The sequence below is a fragment of the Argiope bruennichi genome, chromosome 1 (genome assembly GCF_947563725.1).
Source record: "Argiope bruennichi chromosome 1, qqArgBrue1.1, whole genome shotgun sequence".
Classification (NCBI taxonomy): domain Eukaryota; kingdom Metazoa; phylum Arthropoda; class Arachnida; order Araneae; family Araneidae; genus Argiope; species Argiope bruennichi.
In genome coordinates this window covers 149,382,451-149,407,490 of record NC_079151.1, presented here as the reverse complement: position 1 = coordinate 149,407,490, position 25,040 = coordinate 149,382,451, and positions in this window count along the sequence as shown.

Here is a 25,040-nt window from a genome sequence, read left to right as displayed (position 1 = left end):
TGGATCGAAATAAATAAAAAAATGGTATATAAATACCTAAATATTTTCTTCTTTTATAATCTGTTTATTTGACTGAAGAAACCTTGGGTACGCACATAATAAATGACGAAGGTATATCAAGGGAGAAAGCGTCAGTGAAAAGGCATCGCTTATATTATCCAGACTGAACATTTTAGAATTTCACTATTTTTATATTCCCAGATGTTTCTTAGAAATATTGACAAAATAAGATAAAAACAGCAAAAAAATATTAATTTTTGAAATTTAATCTTATTTGGAATTAAATAACTTTCTTTTAACGTTTTCAGTAAGGATTCAGATATTTCTTTAAAAAAGGAAACTATTTATACTTACGTTTTGTTGCGTGTCTTTTTCTTTAAACCCTTGTATGTTCACTTCAATCCATCACCCCCCCCCCCTCCAAAAAGCATTGATTTCGCACCACATTAACAAAGAAGAAATTCACTTTTATTTTAAACTTTTTCAGACGAAAGTTTAAAAACATCTTCTTATGCATCGCCACCATCCTCCCTTGTTTGTTCGTAAGCTTGTGTGAAAACATCTTTAAATGATAGAAAGCCATTTTAAATCCAATGAAATATTCATGAAATGCTCGATATTACTCTTCTTTTTTTTTCATTTTGAGCATTTTTATTTCTCTTTGTTATTTTCTCGCCAAGAATAAATTCCATTCAGTCATTTTTCTTCGAAAAATAAGAACAGGATAAATTGATATTTTCCATCTCCCCGAAACTGTGAGTCCTCCTTATTGAGAGGCATTATTGAATAAAAAGCTAATGCCATAATTAGAATGCATTTTGCATCTATTCTAAATGAACATTTACATTCCTTTCCGCTGACTGTTTCACGTCACAGGCAAAAATGAAAACATCATTCGATCAAACATTCTCTGTTTATTTAGTTGTTGAGTAATATCTACGAAAGTAATTTTTATCACCATGAATGCTCAGTTGGAGGAATGTACATTTTCAAATTGTTGTAGAAAAACTTTAAAATTTTCATTAATTCTCAATTAACTAAAATTCTAAGGAAATGTTTTAAATTTGTTTTCTTTTTTAACACCTCTCTCACAGAAATACCTACACACGAAAGGGGTTTTTACACTTTGCTTTTTTGCTACTCTGTGCCCAACTCATTACGTTCAACTATGTTTGCACGTTTTTCTCATAACGCAAACTTCAGAAATTCAACTAGCTGAGGAATTATCATATTTAAATTAAACTTCAAAGGCTTTAATTTTAATTTCTTCTGCGTAATTTTGACTGCATTAATCAAATTATGATCATCCAAAGAATGAATACTATTGGTCCGAAATAGTGATATCATTTCTTTGCAATGTTCTAAAATTTTTGATTTTACTTTCATTATATGAGTCTAGGGGAAGAAAATGAAGCGTAAGAATACATGACATAATGTCACCGATCTTTTTCTCCCTGTATCTAATTCTTTATAGAAATTATAATGACTGAATACTGAGAATTTTCAGAATGGATATAGATGCTTAATTACCCGAAAGAAACAAATTAGATATAGCCATTGTTGCATCAACATGTAAGCCAAAACATTTTATTAATATAAAATGTTTAAGCTGCTGTCAAATTACTACATACTGCAATAACAGGTTTCGAATTTTAACTGTATGCTAGGGGCTTTTCTATACGACTTATTTACATAAAAGTGGTGACATACTAGATATTCTGAAAAAAAAATACATTTTCGCTGCCTTACCTGTATAATTTTGTATCCTGTAGAACTCTTGTTTCAGTTAAAATCGCCTTTCAGGTCGTAATGATTATTTAAATATCATATTTGCATCTCATTCAGAATAGCTGATAAGTTTTTATAAATAATATTATTATTATAAAAATATTATTTAAATAAAAGCTGGTTAATATCCACAGGAACTATTCCTCTTGCGAATATTATTCCGAAATCTTTAAATGTTCTACTGAGAACCTTTAAAAATAATGAAGGGCAAGTTAATCTCATTAAGATGGAAATCTGACAAATATATAAATATAAACATACAGCAAATAGGATATTGTAAAAAGTGTAAGCAAATTAAAAATTGCAACATGAATTTCGACTGAATGTTTAATTTGAGATCTGTTAGGAAAAAATTATATTTTCTACCAAATTTTTATTAATATTATTGACCATCAATTACAATTATTATTACAAGTCTTATCATTTTTACTATATAATTCAACTTATGTATCCATTTAGATCTTTTTTTTTTTTTTACTTTATTTTTCAAGAATTTTATTTTTATGATGTGCCAGTGAAAAATGCTCCGTTCTCTGTGTACAAATTTCAGCCATGAAGAGAAGATCTAGAATTATAATTTTAACCTTTTTCCAAAGGAGTAGGTAAGTACTTTTGAAAGGATGTGAAAATTCTTCATAATATTAAATATAAAATTATGGAAATTGAAGCCCCTGATAGATTTAAACCAATCCAGTATTATGAATGACAGCCGTAATTTCCCAAATACTTGAATAAATGTCGGTTATTTTATTCTGAGACCTAAGGCTATCTCTCTTTTCATGCAATTTTACTACTCAGTGGAATGAAAATTTTATGAAATATGTTGTAGCTAATATCATATCTGAGAAAGTATTGGGTGAATTCATATTAAAATCATTACGTAAATGCTTTACTTAAAAAAATTATGTCTAGTTGCTTCAGCTCTTATTTGAAAGTAGATATAAAAAATACTTTATCTATATCTAAATATTACAGATATTCGATTTTTAAAACATTTATTTTATATTTCAATAATCTATATTTTTTCTAACGGTGAATTTTATATATGTATGCATGATGTATGTTATATACGTATGAATTTATGTATAATATTTTTCAATTCATTTATTAAAGCTATATGTGGCACAAATGCACCCACTAAAAATTTAAAATCATTTGCTAATAAAATAAATACTTTTCAAATAAGCAACTTTAACGATAACTCCAACCACCCTAATCGATATCCTTTGTCCTTATAAGATTAATTATTTTATCTCACTTCTTCCGAAAAATCCCACAACGAATCGGCCTTGCATTTCCAGTTTCAAAACAGATCCATTGCTCACAGCCTCACCGAAATATTAAATTACAACTTAAATTCCACGAGAGCACAATAAATCATCAAACTCCAGCGCTTTATCGAAATGCGTTTCAAAACCGCAACTTACAGTTACAGTACAGTATCGTCATCTGTAGTGAAAAGAAAAACTGTGTAATTAATTACGCTGCCATTTCTCTAAACTGAAATTATAATAATCGAATTGGTTTTTGATCAATCTCCATTTAATTAGATTTTCTACAACTTTCAGTCTGTAGACCAGCGAATAAATCAGCATTTTCTGTAACGCGCAAGAACGCGCTCCATTTCGTAAAGGCGGGGGAGGGGGGGGGCAGGGAGCTTTGAAGAGCGGTGCACCAAATCAATAGTATGATGTTTAGTAAGCTTATTAGCTTTCAAATTAAGAAAGGGGAGGGGACCATCCTATTATTGATTCGTGCTTCCAAATGCCAAATAGCTGTTGCGAATAGTAATTTTGAACAAATCCAATCCGTTGCCACAATTGCGGCAACGGATTGGATTGCGGCATTTCACTTGCTTAACAAGCTCAAATAATGCAATTCCGATTCATGTTTGCCGTCAGGATTAATAAGTTCAAAACATTTCATCGATTCTTTTCCTTTACTTTTATATATTTTATTTTACAATAAACCACACAAACAACAAAATAATAAATTATTAATGATCACTATTCGATTTATTTTGGCTTGGCATTTTTTTGAACTCTGATTTCATTTATTAATACATAGATAAAGCTACAAAGCTTTATGATTATATCAAAATAAGTCACTATAAGCTGAGATTATGTATCTTTACTTATCTTGACTTATCACCAATAAAATTAGTCTTGAAATTTTCCTTCATCTTCAATATTTGTGATGCGCCAATTTCAGTTTCAAAATTACCTATAGTATCTATGATGCCCTGGCAAGTAAATAAAATTCCAGAGGTTAAAATACTAACATTTAGATTCTTTCAATAAATAAATAATTTGCTACATAATATATATATATCTATGTACATCGACATTTTTACTTCCTTGTTGTATTTTTTCCTTCCAAGAGAGATGATTGCAAATTAGCAATAAAAAGAACCAGAAACTTACCTGGTGATCGGAAGAGAGAACAGTTCTGAAATGCGGATAAGATGAAAAGAAGGAGAACATTTTCCATTTTGTATACAAAAATGCTTGTTTTAAATTCTTTTCACTATGTTCATCTGGGATTATTGGGCAAACATTTCATATAATTTATTTAAAATTCATCATAATTCATTTAAAACCACATAAATAATTTATTCTTACATCCTAAAGTGAAACCTGATAAAGTAAAATAGCGACTCAAATATATATATATATATATATATATATATATATATATATATATATATATATATATTGTAATCCAGTAATGTGATTTCGCATATCACGGTTCTCCTTTTACTTAATTCACTTAATTCAACAGAATTTATCTTTAAATTCCCCTATTTCAAATCCAAACTGAGATAAATGCAATGCTTCAGAGGGAATCAATAGGGAAAAAACTGTATTTCTTCTAACGGGAAGAAAAGTTTAAAATCTTCAGTTCCAAATGTCCTGTCAAATGTATTCTGAAGTATTAAAATTATTCAAAGAAGCACACATACAAAAAAAAGGATTCTCTCGTCCTCTCGGTTCATTGGACATTTCCCAAAATGCCAACTGCAGGTGTATCGTGACAGAAAAAAAACGTTCCTCGCCAATTCCCCGCATAAATTTTGCTGAGAAGTTCCATTTTTTCACTCAGTTTTCTTCCGTCTCAAATCTGAACTGGATTTCTTCTTTTTTCTACATTGTTGCCAAAGGCCGTCTAGGCTTACGTGGCTTTTCTGCAATAAGAAAGCACAATCGTCACATTTGCCCCCTGCCCCCCTAATAACACGTGTGTTTGGGCATGGAGAGGTATGAAACACAAATGACTTCATTGTGTTTAATAAGTATGTAATATATATTTTCAGAAAAATATATGTAATAATTATTTTTATTTTAAATTCATAACTATCTGGTAATGACTATTCCTGTAGGTTATATTAAATTTTATGCATAAATATTTGCTATTTTAAAAAAATATATCATGTTTATAAATTTTCTATTCAAAGTTTAGCAAAAAGCAATTTCAACTAAAATCTTGGAATCAGAGATCTGAAATTCAAGATTCAAAATTCTTAAACAGGCATGTGATGAAAAGATGTTTCGATTAATTGATCACGGCAGCATTATGACATACTCAGAAAAAAATGGCGACAGAAAAATCAGTAAATTAAATTATTTATTAACAATGTTTTTGAGGAAACCTAATCGGTGGACGGTTGAAATTATGTTTAATATTTTAAATGCATATTAGATGACAGATTAAACCAATTGAAGCATCACATTTTTATAATATAGATGCAAAAGTTTTTATATCAATAGTACATTTATTGACTAAAACGCAGTAAAATACTATTATTTATTTAATATAAAGTCTAATCTAAGTAAAACTAGAAACTGAATTTCAGGATGAATCAGCAAAACTATTACTGAATAATTTTTTGAAATATTATAAAACAAAACAAAATTCTGCTGAGCATATGAGACATCAACTCTAAACGATTCTATTTCAGTTACTCATTTTTTTTAAACCTGTTTGGTTTTAGCTAAAAATTTTAATTGTAGTCTAATTATTTCTGCTTCAATTCAAAGTTCAAATTTTACAGGAGCTGACAAAAAAATTGGAGAGATACAAAGTATAATGAATAGAATGGCTTTTGGCTTCTATAATAGCATACATAATTTGAATCCCGAAATTTGAAGCTTAAAATTATTTTGTTGAAGAAACTGTTACCACGTTATATAATAGATTGAATTAAAAATTTTCGCGAGCATTAATCTCAAGGAACCAGCTGGTCATTAAAGATGGCTAGAATATTAACATAACTTTTAAGTAAAGAAAGAAAGCAAATATAAAATCCCACGAATATTGATTGAAATCAAAAGTAAATTATTATCTTCAACACTAAGGAAGGAATACTATAAAAAAGAAGTTAATAGTAAATATTTCTTCTTTCATGCAGTTCAGTTCGGATAATAAATGTTAGAGAATAGCTGCTCAACATAAAACAGAAATTAAAATAAACAATTCTCTAGATAATAAACGATTTCCAATATCTCTTGAAGTAAAGATAATTATTTATGTTTCTCCGGAACAAATGAAAGTTGTTCCCGATAATAGGAGGCAGTAAAATTGAAATTGCTTTAGTTCGTAGTTATTTTGCTTTTTAGAAGAACTAAATCGATGTAAAATCTGATTATGTTCTCCGATAAATCCTTTTTTAAACAATAGTCGCTTGGATGGCAACATCATCCATCATGCGGCGTATACTTTAATTTACAAATTAAATTTCTTTTGATGTGCGTTGAATTTGTTGGGTCAGAAGCGATTAAATGGTTGAAATAAGTAAAGCAGACAGTGATTCACGAGCTCATGCTTCAAAGCCTATATATTCTTCCTTATCTGAAGCATTTATGTTGATCTTTAATGTGAATTTTAATTACTCATCTAGGGATGGAGTAAAATTTAAAAATAAAATAATGAGTTATATTGTATTTTTACAGAAATGGTGCTCTTTCAGAAATTTAAAGGAAGTTGAATAAAGAAGCTAAATGGTAATAGCATTCCCGAAATTCGTATTACCAATGTTTATTTATTGTTATAAATGATATCCCTATAGGATCTTTTAATTTAAAAGTTCTTTAAATATTATTGAAATTTATTTGAGAATAAATGAAGATAATAACTTTATAGTAAATAAAGTAATAAATAAAAAAAATCTTTAAAATAATTAATGGGGGAATTTCTTTAACTGCTACCATTTTAATGTTGATTTAAAAGAATCGATGAATATCTGAGTGAGATTTTTGTACGTATTATTACGATTTCTTTATAAATAATTGAATTTAAAACAAAGCATTGCTTTCTGTAGAAATTCAATCCTATTTTAAACAGTTTATTCTTGCGTAAGTGTTATCATTATTTCTATTGAATTCTATTTCTAAATATGAAGCGTTTATTTTCTCAGTGTATCTTTATCATCAAAGTAATAACAAGCGAGGAGTATTAACCCATAAGATACCAAAATATTACGAAAAAAGCTTTTGCGCATTCGATCGAAGAGTGAATAATATGGAATGTTCAGCCGAGAGCTGCTTAATTCTACAATATGGGCATTGGGTTCTAAAATTCATCTCGATCAGTGCAATTAGATTCATATTAATCACAATATTAATCTTGCATAGCATACATTAATACCGCTCAACATATTAATTGACTCTACTGTCAAGTTAATGGAGTTTTCAAACCGTAACTTAATAGTGATCATAAACAAAATTTATGTTTATCCATTTTTTTTGGAAAGAAAAACAAATAATAGACTTCAATATATATATATATATATATATACAAAAGTATTAGAATCAAGTTAATAGGAAAAACAAAAATCAAATAAAAATTAAACCAAAAAAATTATTAAAAAAATATTAAAAAAAGAATCCGGCCTGAAGACTTATTCAAGGGTCACCCTCAGGCAGGGATTCAAATAAAGGGATTTTTTCTGTGAGGAAATACAGACATTGTCTAATAATGATTCCTCATGACCCGAAAATCCCCTGAAATTATGCTCAAGAGATATACCATTTTAACAGAAAGGAAATACAAAATAACAAATTAGAAAAAAAGAACCACAACAAAGTAAAAATACAATAAAAACAATAACAGAAACAAAAAAACAAAAACAGCATTAAAATTAAAATTAAAAACGAAAACGCCAGAACATACCATCCAACAGTCAGGGAAGCTTTAAACAATCGATTGTGATTTCCTGTTTTTAAAAAAGTTAACGGTAAATTATGTAAACAGAGGTAGGCACCCAGCGCCATCTATTGAGTGATCCAATATGCAAGTAAAGTTCTATTTTTATTTAAGCCAAAGGATTAATCCAAAACCATACCTTGTTTAATTAAAAAATTGACATTACAGTAATTTCTAGGAAAATCATTTTTAATTAAATTTTTAAGGAGGATATTTGATGCTTCAATATAAGAATTTTTATTATTGCAAACCCTTTTGATCCTGTTAACTTGTGAGAAAATTAGATTTTTGAAAATTTTAGAGTTTAGATTGGAATGGTAGTTACATAGTTTTGTTATTTTAAAGTTGAAATCATCCCTTTAGTTGATGTTTGTTTTTCCTATTAACTTGATTCTAATACTTTTGTATCAATTCATCTGTGTTTTAGAAGTAGCTGCAATTGCGCTCTCTAAATACTATGAAGTTCCTTTTTGGTTTTAGTTTAAATAGGTAATAAATTTTAGTTGCGATTGCGAAACTGTTTTGTTTCGTTTTCATTTTAGTTTCGTTTTCAAACTTTTTCTTACTTTAGATTGGTTACTATATATATATATATATATATATATATATATAAATGTGATTTGTGTAGTCCTTTTAAGCCCCTAAATCCAAAACGGCGTCTCGTAACGTCATGGAGATAACTTGGATCTATAAAGACGCTGAATTACTCGAGATAGGTCACAACGTCCTGGCTGCGAAATAAAGGAGTTCGGTCAGAAGGTCTATTTAAAATAACAAACTATAAAATAATTCATAAAGTTTCGGTAAAATTGGTGGAAATAATTCCGATAAAATTTTGAATGTTCCGAAACTTTATAAATATATTCTCCGATATTCTCCCCATCCAAAAGACTAATGCATTTTTGTGATGTCTTTTTGCTTACTTTCTTCCTTGCATAACTCCGGAAACTGTATGGTAAATCTAGAGACTACATTTTTTCGTTTAGGACGAACTCTTTTGCCTAATCATAGAACATTCAAAATTTTAATCACTTCTACCTCCGCCAATTTTGCAGATTATTCTATGAATCCTTTTTCTTGACTTTATAGCGTACATTTTTCTAACTGGACTTTTTAGGCAATATTATTTATTTTTGGTGTTCTTTCATGTCACTTCTTTATTTTGCTGTTAGGGATGCTGTATTCTTTCTCAATAAATTATTATATGTACATGATATGTCTCTGACCCAAGTATCTCTCTTTATATATACCTCTCACACTCTACATATATATATATATATATATATATATATATATATATATAATTCTACGAATTGCTGAATTTACGCCTTTAGGAGAGTTTGTTATACAGTAATGTAACATTTCAAAATGCACATCACTTTTGACCCAAGTACATCAGTAGATAGTACTGTATATAACACCAAACAATAAAATATTCCTTATCGATATGATAGAAAACTAACTCTTTTATCATTGTTGTATAGTATTTAAATTACAGTTAAACAATATCACAACAATACATAGTGCCTCTATAAACTATAACCTATGTTTATAGCATCGCATAGCCCTCTTGTTTCGAATAGGACCCAATTCCTAAAATCTATAATTCCTAGTTTACTTTTTCGAAACTATGCCTTTGTTGAAAAATGTCTGAGGAATTCCGTTGACTCCTAAAAGAAATCAAACATTTTTCTTCTATAGCGGTAAATATTTTCAGGGGTTAGTTGTCGTAAATTAAAGTCATGCCTATAAATTATCATCTAGGAAATGGTAATCATAAAATAGGTAGATTTGAATGTAGATCGAAGTAAGCAAACTCATTGCAGTCGAGGCAGCTAGAAGTGATGTTGAACATTGTCAATTATTCCACTTTAAGCCATTGAACTGATTTATATAAAGTTGTATATGTAGAATAATTTTTTGGAAATTATTTTTATATTGAACCAAGAAAAAGTTTTCAACCTATAACTCTCGCACAACTGTATTACAATTAATCGAGTATTTTTGACATAAAAAATATGTGTTTACTGAACGCATCCATACAATAAACTATGGAAATATGATAAGGGGTGTAAAATAATTCAGACGCACACATTAATTATTATCATAGAGAAATAAAAAATTTCAGATCGAAATGTTATGTGTTTGGGAATCGATATCATCATAGAACGACTTTAATAAGTATGAAATGTGTGTTTCTTAAGTGTTATGAAATAGAAATTAGAGATCATTTTTCTCTATTATTATAAAAATAAATATGAAATAATCTTATTGAAAAATAGCTGTCGGTTTACTTTTTGTGCCCCTCTCCCTTTTTTGTACAGTGTACACAGACTAAATATTTGATTACAATTCATTTTCAACACTAACGTAAAATTGAAGTTAAGTAAAAGTGAAATCTTACACAGGAATCTTATACCTCCTAAGTCCGTAATAATGTATTTTTTAAGTTCTCATATTAATTAGAGAATTAAAAAAAAGCAACTTAACATCATTATGTTGGATTTTTTTCAATCTTAAGACTTTAGTTCTAAATGTAATTGGGAGATTTTAGATCAAACAATAACAATATCTCTCATTATAAAATCGAGATTTTCTTTAATAGAGAATATATTCAGCATGGAAAATTAAGAACTTTAGCTAACAATGGAGGTGTAGTAAGTTTTGAGATAAAATATGAATTTGATAAGAATAAAATATATTGAAAATAATACACTTCTGAGAAAAGTGGGTTTATTTACTTTTAATAAAAAGTTCCTTCATTCTTTTGTAGCTTCAGAACGGGGCATTAAACAACAAAACAAACTTGTAAAGTACAAACAATTGAATCATTGAAATAAATTAATTACTGATAAATTATTTTTTCAGTGTTTAACTGACAGTCAATTTGCTTTGTGAATCATTGAACAATGAAAAGAATCGTATTTTGCAGGATGTACGTTGAAATGAATAAACATTTTTATGTAATTTCCATAATTCACTTATATTAAATGTTTCTAACTCTCCATTGATTCATCAATTTTTTAAAAAATTAAATCATTTACTGATGAATATATGGAAAATTTGCCACCTCATTTTTTTCAGAGGCTGCGTTTCCGTGAAAAATATGCTTTTAAAAATATTAAATAAATAATGTTCATTTAAATATAATATTTCTTGCAACATAAAAAAACAATAAAACCTATAAACCTATAAAAATCACTCATCTTTCAATTCGCAATTTTTTAATTTTTATTTTTTAAATTAAAAAATAAAAATCCATTCTCAGAAATTAAAATATCAACCCCTGTGTTACTCAAAGTTGTTTTTGAGCTACGGGAGGCAAGGCTAGAGTTGATTAGAACACACAAAAATATCAGCTGCAATAACGTCAGTCACATAAGGAAGATGCAGTTCTTAAAAGTTTATCATAAATGTTTAAATAAAAAAACTTCATCAGCTTAAGAAAATCGGTTTCTATTTTTTTTGTTGTTGTTTACAATAAAGTCTTCACTGAATAGAGTTAGTTAAATTATATTTTAGATTAAGGTATATTTGAGCTCATAAATAATTTTATGTAATTGTAGAACACCAAATCTAAACATATACTTTTTTTAAGTAGTTCCCACAGTTACGGCCAAAAATATATATATAAACAATATTTTTAGCTAAATAAGTTTCACCATTTGCTTATGAATATGAACGAAATTTCATTTTTCATGTTTTTAAAATATGGAAAACCATAAATTGAAAAAGAAAATTGTAATGCATTTTTTTCTTTCATTTAATAATTATATGAGACTTTTTGGTGCATCATCTTATGTATGGATGTAATTAACAAAACAAAACTGTAATCTTTCCGGAAAGTGTTTCAAAAACATATTTGTCGGTAGCCCAGAGATTATATAACTCAGATTGAGATTTCACAAGAAAGGATGAAAAAACAATACAATTTTTCCATTTTTGCCATTTCCCAGCGCAGAAACTTAATGCATTCTGAGCAGTATATATAGAAGGAAAAATACTTTTTTTTTCAGAATTTCTTTTCTAGATACTGGAAATCGAACTCAGTAGTACTCAAATTTAACTGGAACTTTTTTTTCCTTTTAGAAAAGCCCAGATCAATTTCACTTTTACAGCTGAATTTCTCATTCCTAAAACAAATATCATAAAAAAATAGTTGCCTTTCTGTCTGCTATGATATGAAAAGGAGTGTAATGAGTTTCATTTTATATTTGGGAGTGAGTACGTCTATGCTTCAAATATTTCTGTTGTGCCAAGTATTGGTAAACCCTCTTTTAAAATAATAGAATCATCAAATTAAAAATACTTATTCGATCCAAACCATAAGAAGTTCATAAAATCGCCTCTTTTTCTTTCTTGTTTCTTAAATAGGACGTTCTTGCTTCTTGGAAGGGGCTCAAGAAAAAAAATATTGTGATAAAAAAATCGATGTTGAATTTCGGTCGATTTCAACATTTTCTACTATCTACGTATCGAAAGACATGGAATTTCATCACAATGCCTGTATCTCTGCCAACAAAGTGAAGTTTTAAATTATTGGACAGAAATCTGACTCCCAAATCGGTATCCAACAGAATTCGGTTTAGAAAAAAGATACCACATATGAATATGAAAGACAGAAATTACAAAAATGTATGCACGCGCATACCAGAAGCTGGATTAAAGAACTGTTTCTAATTTAAATTGCAATTTACTGCAAAATGGTAATTAACTTTGATGACATTAATCCGTCATATTATTATATTTACATGTTAACAGATTCTAGCGTAATTATAAAATAAATGCTATTTTTGTTAATGCATATTGCTTTTATTTTACTATAAAGTATGACAGATGTATTTAAAAATTCAGCAAACGTTTCTACTCAAAACAAAGCGATTCGTTTACACTCAAGTCGAAATTTGATGATTTCTGCTACAGATAATAAAATTAACTTCATCTTAGAATCATATATATATATTTTTTAATTTTAAATCAATACTGTCCAAACCAAGAAGACACCAAGAATAAGTTATATATAATTGGTTATCATAATATACATGTTCTTAGAATTACTTAGTAAAGTATGTTCAAGTCAAAAAATAAAAAAAAGGTTTTAAACATTATGCATGTAATTATAAAAACGTATTGATTTATTTTCCAAAAATATAAAGAATGAATTAATTTTTCCTAAAGCTTCACATTTTGTTTAAGATTATTAAGTATGCTTATCGAAATATGAGTGGATTCCATTCTATTAGGCTTCATTTAAAATCTTTAAACAGATTTAAGCCTGAAAAAAATGAAACAAAAATGTCAATATGCGTTCAAAAATATATATTATTCCATTTTATTGCGAGATAGAATAAAAATTTTCATATGCGTATTTCCATTCGTACTATCGAAACCGATTTATGAACACATTTGAAATGAGTTAAAGTATTTGTCGAAAAAGATTTGGAACAAAATAAAATGAAATTTCAGATGATCTCATCAAATCTTTTGCGAAAGATCTCATTTAGAAAAAAAAATAATCTTAGTTTGAAATATGAGCAGCCGGATTGCCTGGATTGTACCGATTATAGAATACAATTTTTAATTATCTTAATGAAAAATTATTACATTGTTTTAATTTCTGCTCTGAACTTAATTATTTTCCTGAGTGCGTTGGGAATGCTCAGATCGCCTTTCTTTTAAAAATAGGAAGCATCCCTGGGTTTGCATTTCATATCAAGCGATCTACTTGCATCCTACTATTAACAATTTTTTTTTTAAAAAAATGTTATTAATTTTATTTTATAAATATTTTTTTGTAAATAATTATATTTTAATGGAATTTTACTTGAGTATAGACAGCGAAAGTCAAAGCTGCGACATGATAATTATTAATGTTATGACCTAAATTAGAAATTTGAAAACCACCCCAAACCCAATTCTCCTATTATTAGACATCAAGGAAACTTTTCTTGGCATAAATGAGTCTGCATTTTTAATATAACAAATCTCAAGTTAACATTACAACTTTTTTAAAATGACTATTTAAGTAATATATAAATTTTGTTTGCTGTTTACTGCTTTTACCGAAAAGGTGCTCACGGGGACAAGCTGTTGTGCCTATTTTATGATGTACAGGAATTCTATTTCTGATTATAATTATGAAGATTGTTTTATGGATGCATTTATAGATGACCTAGCATAAATCACAACAAAATTATTAAAACTTAGTGGAATAGAAAAATAAAATATTAGAAGAAATTTATCATTAGAACCCTCTTTTTGGTCAAAAAATGCCAAACTGAGTCTTTTTAAATTTGCCACCTCTGAAAGCTTATCGTAAAACAGAAGAATCAGTTTTAGCAGAAACATCATTTTTAAAATCAATAATTTTTAAATTGTATTATATATATATATATATATATATACAATTTTAGGTGCTAATATAATACATAAGTTTATAAGCATACAGGCATACAGATTAGAATACAGTTAGCAAAAGGATTAAAATAAATTTATTAGTTTTAAGGTAAGGTTTAAAAAAAAGTTTCTCCTTTTAGTTTTTGTCAGTGTGCTCTTTTTTGGGTACGTTTAGTCGGTGAGGATTTTAAATTTAAATAAAAGACATTTTTTTTATGAGTTCATGTTTTAAAGAGGACACAGGTTTTATTTTCGACCCGTTTTAAAAGTATAATTTTGAAAATCTTTTTCCTATTTCGATGTTCCTTCTTTTGGAAGGTATTTTTGTGATTTGATCTCAAGAATATTTGAAAACTTATGCAAAAGATCGTGTTGCATAACGATATTATACAATTATAGATCAGATTACTTTTTGCATTAATTATTTTATACAATAGATGGCGACCACGTTTTTTACTGAACCTTTGGAAGCAAGTATATTTTCTTGAACTAATATTTAATATAACTCTTTAAGAAGAAAATTATCTTAGAATTAGACAGACGTATTTTCCTCTGAATTTTATGCATATAATAAGTATATTATTGTCATTACTTTCTCGATACTTAGACCGATTTTTTTTAAACGTTTATACTGAAAACCAGTGTTTCCATTTATAAAAAATAGCTTAATGGACTTTGCAGATATGTTGAGCATATAACGGATAAATCTGATTTTAGTACGCGCTTCTTATTGTGTTACGGAGATATGGCATTTCGTTAATAAACACTAATCTAAAAGCTATTGGTTGATACGGCATTTAGGTGGCATATATACAATGCAGTTATTTAAAAAAATGCAGGGTTATTGTGGAAGAATATCTGAAATTTTATAGAACTCAACAGAGTTTGAAATGAATAAATTATATCAATCCATGTGGGAGGAAGAAGGGAATTAGGATGTTCTGACATTTTTCTGGTAAAGGTTGCCTTCACAGGACAACATTATTTTTCTTGTTCATTCCTTTTCATCGTAATTCAAGAATTTATCCTTCGAATTCTTTAAATGAGTCAAACTGGTGCCTTTGCAAAGACAATAGCCTTTCGCGTTTTTGAAGAGAAAAATCCACCAAAACTTGAAATCCTAAACCTGAAAAGGGGTCTAAATATAGTCGATGAACCCGTTTGCAACTACAATTTCCTGAAATATTCGGACGTTATAATTTTGTTTTGTTTCATAAATAACTCCTGAAAGATGCATAAATTACGAATGTATCTGAAATATCAATATATGGAAAACAATAACTATTTTAATTGTGTATTTAATATTCTGAGATACTTTTAAACTTAATAAATTTTTAATCTGATTTCATATGCAAAAAAAAAAAAAAATACTTGGAAAAATATCATTATTCCTTTTATAAAAAAATTATATGCCAAAAAATGTATTTTATTATTTGACATGAATATGGCATTATTTGGAGGCAGTAAGGGCACACGATGAAGAAAGGAATTTTTCGAATATACTATGCTCATGAGAAATACAGATGCATTTCAATTTGCAATCTAATCTTTCAAGCAATTGCCTTACCAACAAGAGTTTGAATAAATAATATGAATATTATTGCATTTTCTAATTTACTAAAACATTATTTAATTTGGAGCTTTATGATTTTTTATTGCAACATTTTATATTCTGTTAATGACAATGTATTTTATCATTTTTCGTCTCAAAAAATTGCCATACCCCTTTCTAAAGTGAATTATTTATAATTTCATCTTTAATCGTGTAAAATGTGCCTACAAGGAAAGCGTAATCAAAAACTGACATCAAGTTAATAGGATGTCCTTTTCAAGACAAACATTTAAACTCAAAATCAATTGTAGAGGAGAGTTTAGAGTATCGTCCATTAAATTTCCTGAAACAGAACGTATTGATCAAACCTTTAAATTTGCTTTAAATTTTAATGTTGAATGCATAATGGATATCTATTTACTCTAAAAATCGTTTATTGCATTTTTAAATAAATTAGCAACCCAACAACTTTATTTTCTATCTGCACCTATATATTTTATGGCACTCTTTATTCTGTCAAGTCTGTACAAGAAACTTATGTTTCTATTTTTCAAAGTAAGACATCCTTTCGTCGTTAGTAAAGAGATCATCTAATGGATCGCGAAAACGTTCCGGTGAATTCATAATTTTTATCTAATAATGAACAGAAGAGTGAAGTAGTGCATTGCACGCATTTGCGAATTAATTGACATTTGTCACACACTATTTTGTGGGAAAATAAAATTGATGTTTCTATTGTCCTTAAAACTTCCAGCAGTTAAATGGAGCTGTGATGTGATTCTGGTTTTCTATTTACAGAATGAAGTATCTAGATCCTGTTTCTAAGTTGTTTTTTTTAAGTAACTTACACCATTGTGACTTTAACCCACGAAACATTTAGTTTTCATCATAAGCTGTATAAAAGTAAAATGCATATCATGAATACAAACCGAGTATGAATGATTACCTTGAATTAAAAGTTGCCGCTATCTCTATTATTGTTATTGACATGGCTTTTCATTTTTAGGATGATGAATGTGATATAATCCTTTTTATAATTTACACGAATAAATTTATTTTAACAACTTATGTTTCAAACTCATTTATATACAAAGAGAAAAATATATTAGAAAGTGTTTGAAATGGCTAAAAAAAATTATTGCTTTAATTTTTTTTTATTTATTTATTTTCTAATATGTAATTCTATTAAGAAAAACTAACCAAAATTTATGATTTTTTTAAACGGATATTTATTCAAAATAAGTCCTAGGAAGACAGAATTTATTTTATGCTAGAAAAAAACACCAAGATGAATATATTTTTCTCTGAATAATATAAGACTCCGCGCTCGTTGGATAAAAAAAACTGTTTCTAATCATGTGCTTTTTTTATCCTATTTCTTTACTACCGAAAGAAAATGAAGCAACCTACAATCGGATTCTCTGCAACCGCGGGGGTAGATAGTGGAATGCAACAATACTTCTATTCTACATCATTTTATTCTGTGATGTAACGAGAACCCAATGAAATTTCTTCCAACTTTTGGAATACTTTATTAATCTTATTCTTTTCTTTACAATTTTTCTCTTTTTCTTAGGCAGAGGAAAGATAACAAGGGAAAGAAATCTTATGTTGTTATTCCGTGCTACATAATTCAAACAAATAAAAAAGAAATGCGTCTGAAAAAAATTGAATAATGCGGAATTATCTTTGGTGTAATGCGATTGGATGATCATTAATGCATTGCAAATATTTTAATGGATTGTTACGGAATGCATAATTAATGATGCTATTTTGAGTCGCAATAATATGGCAGATTAGGAGAATTTTTTTTTTATCTGACATTGTTTTCGAAATATTATTGCAAGATGGAAGAATTATAAGAAATTAGAAATATTATCATAAGAAGATAAGATATTAATGTTCCTTATTTACAGAAATTTGTTTTTGGTATGCTTATACAAACCACTTCAATACCTTCAAGATCTTTTGCGGCTGTATTTGGGGTTTCTTTCATATAACCTACTAGTTCCTTTTAGAATTTCTAGGCAGTATTTCTTATCTTTTTTCTGTCTTAAGTAAATGATTTCTCTTAGACATATATTGTTTTTATTCTTATTTTAGAATGTGGGCAATGTTGGAATATTTAGGTAACTTAACAACTAATTTACTTCTACACTATACTTCTAAAATCTGTATTTTTTTATGTTAGCACATATTATTGCCAGTTGATATCAATTTTTGTATGTTGTTAATGAACATGTTTCATAAATCTATTTATGATGTAAAATTCTTTCAATATCCATTCAAAAAAAATTCTATGTTGCATTGTGCATAATTTCTCTGTATCCGTTGTAATATAAAATTCTAAATACTCCAAATTATTGAAACTGCATATTGGACCTCACACAGCTCACCTTGAGCATCAACTTCTTGAAGAAGAATCGGTAGTCCAAATGGAGTGGCCGGTGCGGCCTACCGACATTAATCCCATTCAACGTGTATGGCTCTTGAGAGACGTGTTATTGGCTTCCAATCCAAATTCTACAAAGATTTAGAAATGTTTAGAGTGATCGATAAGAATTCTTACTCAGTAATTCATTAATGATATCGTAAACAATATGATACCTCGCTATTAGGCCGCTATTAATACTAGGGTTGATCTACTCATTACTGAAAAAATTTAATTGCATTTCATTTGTATGTTTCAACATTTTTTGTTGCTGTTGTTGTTCCTCTTGATGTCTCAAATTACGATGTGTAACATTTCCTTGTATTTTTAATTATACTGCCGAATTGAAAAGAGCCAGTCGACTCTCCATGACCGAATGTTCATAGCACTGATCTCCTAATCAAGAGATTTTTTGTTGTTGTTGTTGTTCCTCTTGATGTCTCAAATTACGATGTGTAACATTTCCTTGTATTTTTAATTATACTGCCGAATTGAAAAGAGCCAGTCGACTCTCCATGACCGAATGTTCATAGCACTGATCTCCTAATCAAGAGATTGTATGTTCGAATTCCTCTAGAGACAGTGCGATTCACAGTGTGTGTAAATATTTAATTCCTTGATTTTATGTTTTCCTTTATTTCATGTTCCAGAGGATTCTGGACATTTCTTTAGTTTACCAGACAAGTGTTCTGGACTTTTCTCACTGTCTCCAGAAAAGTATTCTGGAATTTTCTCTGCTAGTACAAAAGCAGAAGATTTGTCAGTCACTGTGTTCTCAGTTCATAGTTGAGTTAATAAATTGATTTAGCTCTACTTCTTGTGTGTGTCATTGAGTTCCACACTAAAGAACCTACGTGACAATACAATCTATATCAAATATTTCATGAAATTCTGTCCATTTTGCTTTCATATTTTCGAGTTCCCAGTAACTTTTAGATTGTGGCTTCATTTTTGAAAACCATCGGGGCATATAAAACTTCTAAAAGTAATTGTATCTTTAATTAATAAGGATGAAGTTAGAAGTAATCAATTCCCACCATCGTTAAGATAAAAGAACAATTTCCATTTGAAATTTAGAAATGGAATTATAATGATGTGTTTTAGTATTTGAAACGTATATTTATTATTGGACAATATTTAATTGCTGGAACGTAAGTATATTAATATTACTTTTAATAATATAGAGGAAATTAAAGAATCTCTTCAGTAGATCACTATTTCAACAGTCGCTGTCTATATCCATTTGGCTGACTCTTTTCATTTTTATACTAGCCTTCTATGGCTTAAAAATGTCTTCGGCAACATAATAAAAAACTTCAGATTTTTGATAGCTATTCACTGTATTAGAAGCAATTAAGTTCTCTTCCATTAAGAAAACATACTTTTTCTTTTAATGTACATTTTACAAATTATCTCTTATAACTTTAAAATGTGAATTTGAAGCAGACGATATTAATTTCAAAAAATAAAAAAATGCTTTTAAAACCCAAGCATGCTTCTTAAAAATATGAGACAGAAAATAGAATCGTTCAGCACTGAAGACCGATGTGTTCCTACATATTTTTTTAATAATTTATGCAAAGACCTCAGAGGTTAATTCAATAAATAGTTATCTAATTCAATATAAAATTCAGTTTACTGCTATAAAAAAGCAATCTTCAAGTGATAAAAACGATGATATATATTTTATACCTTAAATTATATCACAGGAAGAAGTATTATTCTTTACAAATGAATGCATGGAACAAATTTTCTTCATAATTTACTTATGAAATTAAGCTTCAGTTGCAATTGCAACAAAATTTAGAAAAAAAAATATAATAAAAGCCTAATTTAAAGAGAAACCAACTCATTTTGGAAAATAAACCATATTTTCAGGATTTCATCCTCAAAAAGGGAAGAAAAAGAACAAGATGAAATATTTGCAGCAACAATAAAAATGAGTCAATATTTAATGTTTTAATAAAAGTAAAATATACTGCTGTTATATAAAAATATTTTAATTTTTTAAGACAAAGAAATTAGATAAAATGAATTAAGATGAGTTAATTTGAAGTGGATTTAAAAATTATTTTGTTGCAATCATTTTAATGATTTTAATAAAATTTCAAAGAAGAATAAGTAAATAGAATAAGAATAAGAGAATAGTTATCTCTCCTTGCAAACTAAACTGAGAAAACTATAATTTTCTGCGCATGTCTATATGAAATTAATTAAATATGAAATATGATGTTTTTGGAAAGGTGAGAAAATGTTTCTGTGACCATTTAAAATTATCATTTTTATTCCAAAATTTTTTATTACTTATATCAAATACGGTTTATATTTATAGGATATTCTATATAATCGAGACCGAACAGATAATTTCTAAAACATTAATCATAGGCATATACATCTAATGAAATTTTTTAATGAAGCAAAGAATTTCACTTTATGATATTTGAGCCAATAAATACTCTGATAACGAATTTTAAATTCTTGCACAGGCCTTTGGTGTGATGAGTCATATTTAACAGAATAATTTTCAGGATATGCTTTAAATGAAAAAAAGTTATGTCCTTTTTCAGCAAAAAATGATTGAATTACAAACATTTGTATGTCACTATTTTATAGAAGCAAGCGACTTTAAATAACTTTATCGATCATCTCGAAAAAGAAACTCCAACGAGTCCCGGAGTTTCTTCAAGTTTGATAGGCATAAAATAGTGCATCTGATGATTATCCAAAATTAATTATACTCAAAGCTTCATAACCTGGCCAGATTTGGTCACAGAAGATCGACATGTTTCTTAACTTAAAAGTCAGAGAGTTCAGAATATTTTATTAAATAGGATTTCATAAGAAAGTTGTACTGCTAAAAAATGTAGCCTACATAATCTTTTCAGAAGTACATTTATTGACTGAAACAAAGTAAAACATTATTATTTAACCCTGCTGTTCTGTTCGTATTTACTTCAGTTCGGGTCAATATGACTCGATTAAAAAAACTAACCTTTTTTGCAGAAAATGACAGGTGCCATTTAAGAAATGGTTTAAACAATAGTAATGTAAGTTAAAAAATAGATCAATAATATAAAGCATCTATAAAAATAACAGAAAAATATTTGAAATTGAAACTTACAATAATAATATAAAGCATCTACCAAAATAACATAAAAATATTCGAAATTGAAACTTACCTTTATTTACAATTTGAACAGTAATATCTTACATGATATTTACAAATGTGATTTTTACAATTACAGCATAGCACACTGAAGTATTCTCAGTAGTACCCGATGGTGCGTTTCCATTTCTCTCTGTATTCGTTTCACTATTTTTATTGAGACCTCACTCCTTGGTAGATGTGATATTGCTTCAGTGTGTGGAAAAATGAGTGATTTTCCCAGTTCTTCCAGAAATAACCTTCGTTTTGTCCACTTGTTTTCGTTCCATTCACTATGTATTGAAAGCCATAGAACAAATGCATTATACCCAGAAGTATCAATCAAGCTATATAATACTATCATAGGCCAGAGATTTGTTTTTCTTTTCCAAGTGTACGCGTTTAAAATTTGATCAAGTGTATCCATAGCTCCTTTAGTCGAATTATAATCTAACATCATCAATTGTTGTTTTTTTGTCAGGTCTCTAGCTAACTTCTTTGTCATGATGCAAAGTGCTCATTTGAATAGCATTTTTGCTCTTTTTTGGAATATCGTTTACAGCTGCTGTGTATTCTGTAAAATAAAATAATATGCTGTGAACTTCTTTGTTTCGTATTTCTTCAGGAAGCTCTGATTTATTTTTTCTAACGGTACCAAGCATAGTCATTTTTCGTTTAAGAAGAAGTTGTCCTAAATTGTAAGATGTGAACAAATTATCAGACGAAATATTGTGCCCCGAATCCCCACGCTACTCGCATTCCCTGATTTTTCTCTGGCTTTGCGTATAAACTGCGTTGCTTGCTTTTCCAGTATAAATGCGTATTTTCAGTATATGCGAAGTTTTACTGTTACACAAAGTCCATATTTTGATTTTCTTTATCCCATAAGCGTTTTGTTGATTTTCCATATTTACCATTCCTCCATATGATCCAGCTAACAATAATTATTCAATATATGCTTGAAAAGTTTTACTTTCGATATTTTAACATTTTTTGAATAAACCTTTTCTTTCTCAATATTAGTCATTTTTATGATTTCGTCTTCAATGATAGAATTGAATGCTACTTCAAATGCACTTTTTACATCTCTGTCATCCTTGCCGTTGCATCTATCGGGACCCCTGGAGTAGTAGTTAGAATATTAGCAATTGTTGATTGAGAAGAATGTGGCAGAGGATCCAGCTTCTACTTTATTTCATAATTCTTGGACTGAATACTTTCTTTAGGGTTCATTTGTTGAATATCGGAATCGTTGTCAGAACTTTCATTCTCAATTACATTACTTGTATGATTTTCATACAAGTAATACTTCTTCTCTGTCAGAAATAAAATTATCAGTTTAGCTAAATCAGCGTGGCTCAAATTTATGCGATTCACCATTTTTTCACTCACATTTACTGGCACAATTCTTTTACAATATATCAGAAATTTAAATACAGCAGAAAAAAAAGAAACTTTGCAATAAGAGCAAATAGTTTGACTCCTTGTAAATCGTATCCACTTTTTGATCTTGTATGCGCTCTTTTGTCATGTGACCAAACACATACGTCAATGAAACAGGTTTCGAAAACGGACAAATTAGAGAAACGATTGTTATTCTTTTCTTTTGAATTATTCCAAACAAAAGTGAATATGTATGTATGAGTAAAAATAAGTGTTTTTTTTTTTTTTTTTTTTTTTTGCCTTGAGTCATATTGACCCGAACGATACATTAGGTATAAATTGAAAAAATATTCTTTTGAAATACAAATAGACATAAATCCCTCTAGGAGTACAAATTTATATTATTTACCAAAGATGTCAAGAAGTTTCATGAAAATATCCCTGTACTATATTTTTTATGAACGTATAAATTTTATTTTGGGTCATATAGAACAGCAGGCTTAAGTCATTTAGAGAATTCGCAGCTGAAAATATATACATATTTCAAACAAAAATATCTCGAATACTCGAATACTTTAAATGCTCGAATGTTTTAGAAATTACCTATGGAAAGATGATTAAAGCATACAGCTGTGAATAAATCTTTCAGGAAAAGCTTCTCGGAGCAAAACGCTAATTTTAGAAAAGAAATACTTTTGCAAAATGGCATTTGAATGCTACTCATAAAAAATAGCTCAATAGAAATAAGAAATTTAAAATTAGCATGCGACGACACTATACACTTCAACCAATCTTTTTTTAATCAGATTAAACACTAGAGCCTTGAAAGTCTATTTTTTAAAGCACCTTCTAAGTTCTTTGCAAATTTACTTATAATTAATTAATGAACCCAAAACAATGAAAATAAATATGTGTCATGACTTCTGTGACTTCACAACAATGTGAAGAAATGACCGTTAGACGGTGCTACACAAGGGTGAGTACATATGATCTGTGTGAGCAATTAATTTACCGTGTGTCATATTTTGCAACCTTTGGGACTCATTTTAACAACTCTAAATGCTATTTTAGATTTCGTAAAGGAGTATGTTTTTCTTAAGAAAATGCAACTTCTTTCTACCAGAAATTTTTTCGGAATTACTATTATTTTTAAAATTTGTTTTCGTGACGTTTTGATGCTTTACATTCCAAGAAAAGATTATAATTCTTGGATATACTTCCAAATGATGTGATTTTTAGGCAAACAATTTTATTTCCTGGTATTTATTGCCAATTTTTTATAAGTATTTCTTAAACCTTTTTAATGCTTTTGAACCATTTGAAATGAGATCATGAATACTAAACAATGATAGATGATATTCGATTATAATTGTTAAGAATAACAGATTTGAGAGCGTGTGGCTAGATTATATTTTTAATAGGGTGGGCAGATAACTTTTTTATCATTTATCATCTTTGAAGGTAAGCATTACAAATCAATATTAAATTAAAATATTTTATTTCATACATTATTTTAATATATAGGTGTTTAATATATAGATTATTAATAAATAGCAATGATTCGTCATCTATTTTCTTTTATTAAGAAAATTGGCTGGTCAATTAAATGACAATGGATATTTTAGTCCACATATTTAATTTTTCCTTACTCCTACACTAATGCTCTTCAGTATTAATATATTTATTTGAAACAATTGCTTGTTTAACATCAAATTAACTTTAAAAACAAATTGGAGAAAGGAAGTTAAGAATTTACAATGACCCTTAAAAATGATTTCTCACAAAATATTCTCCTAACCAACATTTGTTTGTATAGTTATAAATTATAAATAAATAAAATATGTCTCAACGATTCATTCATTCATTTTTATTTAAAGCATTTCTTTTGGGAGTGTTTTTGTTATTGCAGTAATATTTCAAATTTAGCTCTCCAAAAAAATTCTGTAAACACTATCATTAATATCCATATTTTATAAAATTTACGACTTGCGTATTTTGCACAAAAATAGATACTGTTTTGAATTCCAGCCAATTCTAGAGGAAACTCTGCTGCGTAATTTAAGTACATATTGAAGTCACGAGAAAAACCGTCAGCGATAAATTCGTTGCTTCATTCTCGTAAATGCCTTCCGCCTCCGTGCTTC